Source organism: Maylandia zebra, linkage group LG7, assembly GCF_041146795.1.
Source record: "Maylandia zebra isolate NMK-2024a linkage group LG7, Mzebra_GT3a, whole genome shotgun sequence".
Lineage (NCBI taxonomy): Eukaryota > Metazoa > Chordata > Actinopteri > Cichliformes > Cichlidae > Maylandia > Maylandia zebra.
Window position 1 is genome coordinate 63,115,251 of NC_135173.1, and position 6,638 is coordinate 63,121,888.

General features: G+C 39.2%; 1 protein-coding gene across 3 annotated transcripts in view; it reads left to right on the forward strand.

The window, feature by feature from the left end:
* The window catches only part of LOC112433208 (uncharacterized), a 15,722-nt gene extending 14,893 nt beyond the window's left edge, over positions 1-829 (forward strand). For all 3 annotated transcript variants that reach the window (XM_076886877.1, XM_076886879.1, XM_076886878.1), the window contains one exon: positions 209-829. The gene's annotated coding sequence lies outside the window, so the exon portion shown is untranslated. The remainder of the gene's footprint in view (positions 1-208) is intronic.
* The last annotated feature ends 5,809 nt before the right edge of the window (positions 830-6,638 follow it).

A 6,638-nucleotide genomic window follows, 5' to 3' on the forward strand; every position in this document is an offset into this window, starting at 1 on the left:
TGTGCTTACCAAGCAGTGTGATGAACTATCATGTTAATGAAAACAATCAAACTTTAAATTTTATCAGGTCTACAGTCTATTTATTATCACACACAATTTGTTTAGACAAGTACCAGCTTGTTTTCACAGTTTTGAACACCATCTCTACCTACAAGTGCATCTCACATGATCTTTTTAAACTTCAAATTTGTTTTGTTTTATTGAACAGGTTTATGTGTTTCATCAAGGCGGTGTGTGAAGAGACCATGGTCTGAGGAGGAGATAGGAGCGGTGATGAAACATATGAAGCCTTTTATTGAAAACGGTATCACTGTCACCAACCAGCAGTGTCTGAAGTGCAAAGAAAAGGAACAACCTATCTTGGAGACGAGATCTATTCAAAACATTCGAGATTTTGTGCGCAACAGAGGACTGGCCTTTAAAAAAAATAAATAAATGTTAAACACTAAATGCACTTTTTGACAGTCTGAGCCTTTACCTTTCTGGGCCTGATTTCAAGGTTAGTGTTCTCCGTTCAAAAAGTATGTAGTTGACTTCACTGTGCTCACAGGCAGTGTTTTGTTTTGATGTGTGGTTAGCCTGAGTCTTTTAATGCCAGGATTCACTTTTATTTTCCTTCAATAATTGTTACAATGCTGTCCTTTTAAGGAATTGATTATTGAGTTGGTTATATTAAATATAATTCAGTAATTCAACAAATGTGTTGTGTGTTGATATAAGTCTTATGTATAAGTCATGGTGTCAGCCCGACTCACCCCTGGTGTGCAAAGGTGCTGTTTTATTGGTCAGCCACTCAGTGCCAGTTTCTTCAGGACAATGAAAAACTCTATAATACATAGTTTGTTCTAGTTGATGCAAGCACTGTTGTGTTATGGTCACCGGTTCGATCCCTGGGCTCTCTGTCCTGGTCGTTGTGTCCTTGGGCAAGACACTTTACCCTACTTGCCTACTGGTGTTGGCCAGAGGGGCCGATGGCGCGATATGGCAGCCTGGCCTCTGTCAGTCTGTCCCAGGGCAGCTGTGGCTACAACTGTAGCTGCCTCCACCAGTGTATGAATGTGAGAGTGAATGAATAGTGGAATTGTAAAGCGCTTTGGGTGCCTAGAAAAGCGCTATATAAATCCAATCCATTATTATTATTATTATTATTATTATTATTATTATTATTATTATTATTATGCTTCTAGTTGTTTTAATGACACTTTGACCACCTGTTAGTAGATCACAACAGATATGATCTGTGGTGTTTTATGTAAGCTTGTATGTCAGATTGTAATGCTCATCAGAGAAAACCAAAATATAGTCTTTTTATTATTTTTTAATTTATTCATCCATCCATCCATCTTCAACCGCTTATCCGAGGCCAGGTCGCAGGGGCAGCAGCCTAAGCAAATTTATTCAATTTTACTATAATGATGTATCAGTCACAGTCTTATAATACACGTTCTTTTCTAAGAAGGTTATACTTAGTGCATGTGTGAGTATATGTACAGTGAACTGGCTTTACACACCATGTGTCCTTTTAAACCAGATTAACTCAGTGTGTGTGTGAACAGTGAACTGGCTTTACACACCATGTGTCCTTTTAAACCAGATTTACTCACTGTGTGTGTGTACAGTAGACTGGCTTTACACACCATGTGTCCCTTCAGAACAGACTATACTTTGTGTATATGTATGATGACATCACTGACCTTGTACACCAGACTGTCCTTATAGACCGAGCTACAGAAAAGTCTCTACAAACCACCAGAATGTCTGAAAAAATAGCCTTTTTTATATCTCAGTTGAGCAAAGAAAATGTTTAAATTTTAAGTTGTGTATAGGTTTGCTGATTTTTTTCATGATTTTTGATATGCATATTGTAGCTCTAGCACCTCTGGAACCCGGTGTCCCCATAGCCCTATGTCCAGTCTGATTTGCCAAAAATTTCAGAAATTGTCCCTCTAACCCAAGAAACGGGTATGTGTGTGTGTGTGTGTGTGTGTGTGTGTGTGTGTGTGTGTGTGTGTGTGTGTGGGGTTGTGCAGCTTTAATTGTCTTTTGGTTCACTTTCATTAGAATCAACAGTTGCTATAGGTCAAATATGAAACAATACCAAGCAGCTTCTTTTTCTTTTCTGTTCTGCGTTGTTTGGAAGGTAAACTTTGTTTCACTGTATTTCGATGATGTTATCTGTTATCAATAATGTACTACAGAGTGCTTTCCGGTGAAGAAAAAAATGTGACTGTTGTCACATCTTACCTAATTTAGTTGCTCAAACACATCCTGAGGCACAATCCAACACATTTTGCCCTCAAAAGTCTGGTGCTAAGGTTATTCAAACACCTCGTTCCTGCAGGAGCTTTTTTAATATTTGATAAGGTGCTAATTGGAGTGAACTTGTGTGACTTTCACACATGTAGCCATATGGCATTATTCCTTGTCTGAATGTAGGTGACACTAATTAAAAACTTTACTTTTCAAATAATGTCAGGTACAATAACTGGAAAAGTTGACGTCCTGTAGAAGCCACTTCCTCCAGTATTTCTTGCAGCTCTGTGTACTTTTTGATAAATACTTCTCAGCAAGTCAACATGACTTAGCTGTCTCGTCTTTGACAGAGTGGCACACACGCTGATGGTTGCATTCCTTTTCGGTCATTATTTGAGATAATTTGTCAAAATTTAACAGGGACTCTGGCTCCAAAACCACACACTCTTATGTTAAAATCTGCACCTTTACGATAGTAGAAACCATATTAAAAAATGCAGTACTGGCGTTAATGGGTATTGCCTGTACTAGGCCTCACCTGCAGTGGACCTCTCTGCTGTGTGTTTGGAACATTTTAATGATCTGACAAAAACACAGCCTGCTGTGTGGCACAGCCCAGGCACTTTGTGCTTCAGTTTTGCTGAGCGAAATTCTAGTATTTTAGTATTGTAGTACGTTGCTAACCAACCTTGCAAGCATTAGCTGATAAAGACTCCGCTCTCTCATCTAAACATGGTCATCTCTGGCTCGTTTACTACGTACATACAGATGGTAACTGTCAGGCTCAGGAGAGACTCGGAGGCAGACCGTCACTTAAGTTCACAATTTATTTACACACAGACACCATGTCCGGATATATACAGGTGAGGGGGCACAGGAAGAGGGTCTCCGGGGAACACAGGCACGGGAAGGGGATGGCTATGTACACAATCCTTCACTGAAGCTCAGGTAGCTCGGACTCCGGCTGTTTGCAGGTGTCCGAGCCAGGGGCTGGAGCCGTCATGACTCCGCCCCGGTAGAGCGCAGTGCGCGGGAGGGGAGAGAGATGCAGCACAACAAAAACACTTGTGGCCATACAGAGTCAGCCGAGAAGGCACAGGGTCATGCCAGTAACTGACCTCAGAGTGGTGAAACAAGAGCAGGTTGTCTGGCACACAAGTTTTCCATCATCTTCTTGTCAAAGACCAGAGGTTTGTCCCCAATCTCAGCTTGTCCAGCTTACCCTTGTGTTGATGGGTCCATAAAATCGAGACAGATTTAAGTGGAATATAAATAAAAATATAGCACAATAATTAAAAGAATATTCTATCAAAGTACAAACAAATTCTTACAAGTTCTAAATTCTTACCACCGAACACAAAATCGCTGATCCAGCCTATAAATCAAGGTGCTATTCACACATTTAAGCTACTTTGTATACGAATCACCCTGTACCACCTTGTCGAGATATATATAAAAATAAACATTTGGTCTCTACTTTGCAAATTTTCACCTATCATGGGGGGTTCTGGAATGTCACCCCTGTGAAAATCGAGGGAATATAAGTTCAGCACTAGATATCTTTGATGTCTTTGGCTTCACCTATCCCAATACTGGTAAGCCTGGAGTCACACATAGATGGTTTTCCAACTCATGATACTGCCAGCATGAATTGGAAACACAAAGAAACCGTCTGGCATCATATTTGACAAGTGAAGACATAACTATAATATTAGAAACATCCAAACATTTCAAACACAATACAGCTGCTGCCTAAGCAGGATTGAGTTACTGTATGTGATGGGAAAAGCAGTTTTTATTTATTTTTGTTAAGGTTTTATTGTTTGCCATAGTAACCAGTAAGACTGGAAAATGCAGTGTTTAAAGGCAGGAGGGAAAGCTGGGATAAATGCCAACCTGACTTATTTGCAACAAAACAGAACAGTGGTCAAATTTTATGAAACTAATAGAAAAAATGCTTTTAAGAATTTATATTTATTGTTGATTGTCAGGAACATGAGACAGTGTATTTTAGACCCGGTATTTATGCACAGAGCTCCCGGGAACTTCCAAGAGTGGGGACAATATTTTTCAGAAAACTGAGTGGTCAGCAGACTAAGGTTTTGTTTTGTTTTGTTTGTTTACATGCTGACTCTTTGGAGCATCTTATGTTCCCGATCGTAACCTGGAAAGCAGTAAATCCTCTTTGACACAATTAAACCCAAATGTTAATGAGGTAACTATGTTACCCCACTAAGCCCTTGTTTTAAACAGTACTCTGCTGAATATATGAAAGTGAGCTTCTGTCAGGTTCAGTGCCCAAACTAGTGATGTGCGATACCACTGATTTCCTTTCCAATCCGATACCAAGTAAAATTCAGGATGGTATCGACGATACTAGTCCGATACCGATACTTTGTACAAAAACTTTTTTTTTTACTGTATCTTTCATTTTATCTCATATTATACCTTCATTATGATTACAGGACATCAGATTACTTGTTCTTATCACTTAATAATGCAGAATTATCATATAGAAATAAAAAAAAACTCCATACAGGTGATCCAGGTGTTTTGTTTGTTTTTCTTTCTTTCTTCCCCCCTTTCTCACCGTCTCTTCTCCCCTCTGTTTTTCTTTGTCATGTCTGTCCCGTCTGTAGCAACCGAAAATAAAATAAAATAAATACATAATTATAATAAAGGTCAATCAAATGGACCAATATGGCAAGGCCATGATGATCCACTTGGTAAAGTAAATCCGCTTGGCATCTTTCTTGGCCTTAAGACAACAATTCTGATGGCTAAAGATCCAAACGGGACAAATAGAAAAAAAAAAAAAGAAATAAAGAAATAAAAAAAACTGAAGTTTTGTGCCATTTGAGCATGTTGCCTGGCTGCAGCACTAAAGGACTCCGCAAGAGACATTTGTCTCGACCTAGCAGCACCTGTCCCTGTCCTCTTCTTCAGTTCGCCTCAACATACGCTCGTCATATTCTGTGATATGATTTACAGTGAGGTGTTTGACGAGGTTTGTGGTGTTGCCACAACACCTCACTGTCTTGCCACATGTATCGCAAACCGTGTCTCGGCTATTTGTGGAGGTAAAATACGTCTGCACATGACTCCGTTTATGCTCAGCCACTGTTGTGAGTGCTCACGCCAGGGCCTGCGACACATTTCATAGTCATTCACATGACTATGAAAGGCGGAAGAGGAAGTAGTTCCTTCCAATGTAGACAATCCGAATGATATAGTTTCTTTCCACTCTGTTCCTGCTAATGATAAACTACAAATTTACCCTAAATTAATAAAATATCGATATTTTCATATGAGAATCAATTCTAGAACACAAATGAGTGGTATCGGAGGAAGTGATATTTCAGTATCGATCCGCACATCACTAGCCCAAACCCAACAGTAAGTAAGTAAGTAAGTAAGTAAGTAAACTTTATTTATTAAGCGCTTTTCGCAGACAGGCAATCACAAAGCGCTGTACACAAATATTAAAATATTAAAATAAACAATAAAATCAATAGACATTATATACAATGTAAAAGATCAAATGTAAATAATGTAAAAAAAATAAAATATGTAGATCAACAAAAGGCTTGTTTGAACAGAAGAGTTTTTAACTGTTTTTTTAAAAGAATCCACAGAGTCAAGCAAACGTAATTGTAGTGGTAAACTGTTCCACAGCCTTGGTGCAACAGACTGAAAGGCTCTGTCCCCTTTTGTCTTCAATCGTGTACGGGGAACAACTAAGAGACTCTGAGTCTGTGAGCGGAGATGACGAGCAGCATTGTATTTTAAAAGAAGCTTGGATAAGTAATCTGGAGCCTGGCCATTTAGTGCTCTGTATGTTAAAACAAGAATTTTAAAGCGAATTCTAAACTCTATTGGGAGCCAATGTAAAGAATATAAGATGGGAGTGATGTGAACACGCTTGGTAGAGCAAGTTAGTAATCTGGCTGCTGCGTTTTGTATTGTCTGGAGGCGAGAGAGAGATGATTTATCCAAGCTAGTAAACAGGGAATTACAGTAATCTAAGCGTGATGACACAAATGCATGAATGAGTTTTTCCAGTTCAGCTGAGGAAACCATATGTCGCAGTTTAGATATGTTTCTTAAATGATAGAAACAGGAACGAGACAAAGATTTTACATGAGAGTCAAGGCCCAGAGAAGAGTCAAATATTACTCCAAGATTTCGAATATTTGACTTGACAGATGGACAGAAAGAGGCAAGAACCTGACTGATTTTAGAATGTAGCTCAGGAGGAGCTATGATCATGGTCTCGGTCTTGTTAGTATTTAGAACAAGGTAGTTGCTTGAAAGCCAATCAGAAACCTGGGTTAAGCACTGGACTAGGGTGGACAGCCTATCCAGCTGATGAGGCTTAAAGGACA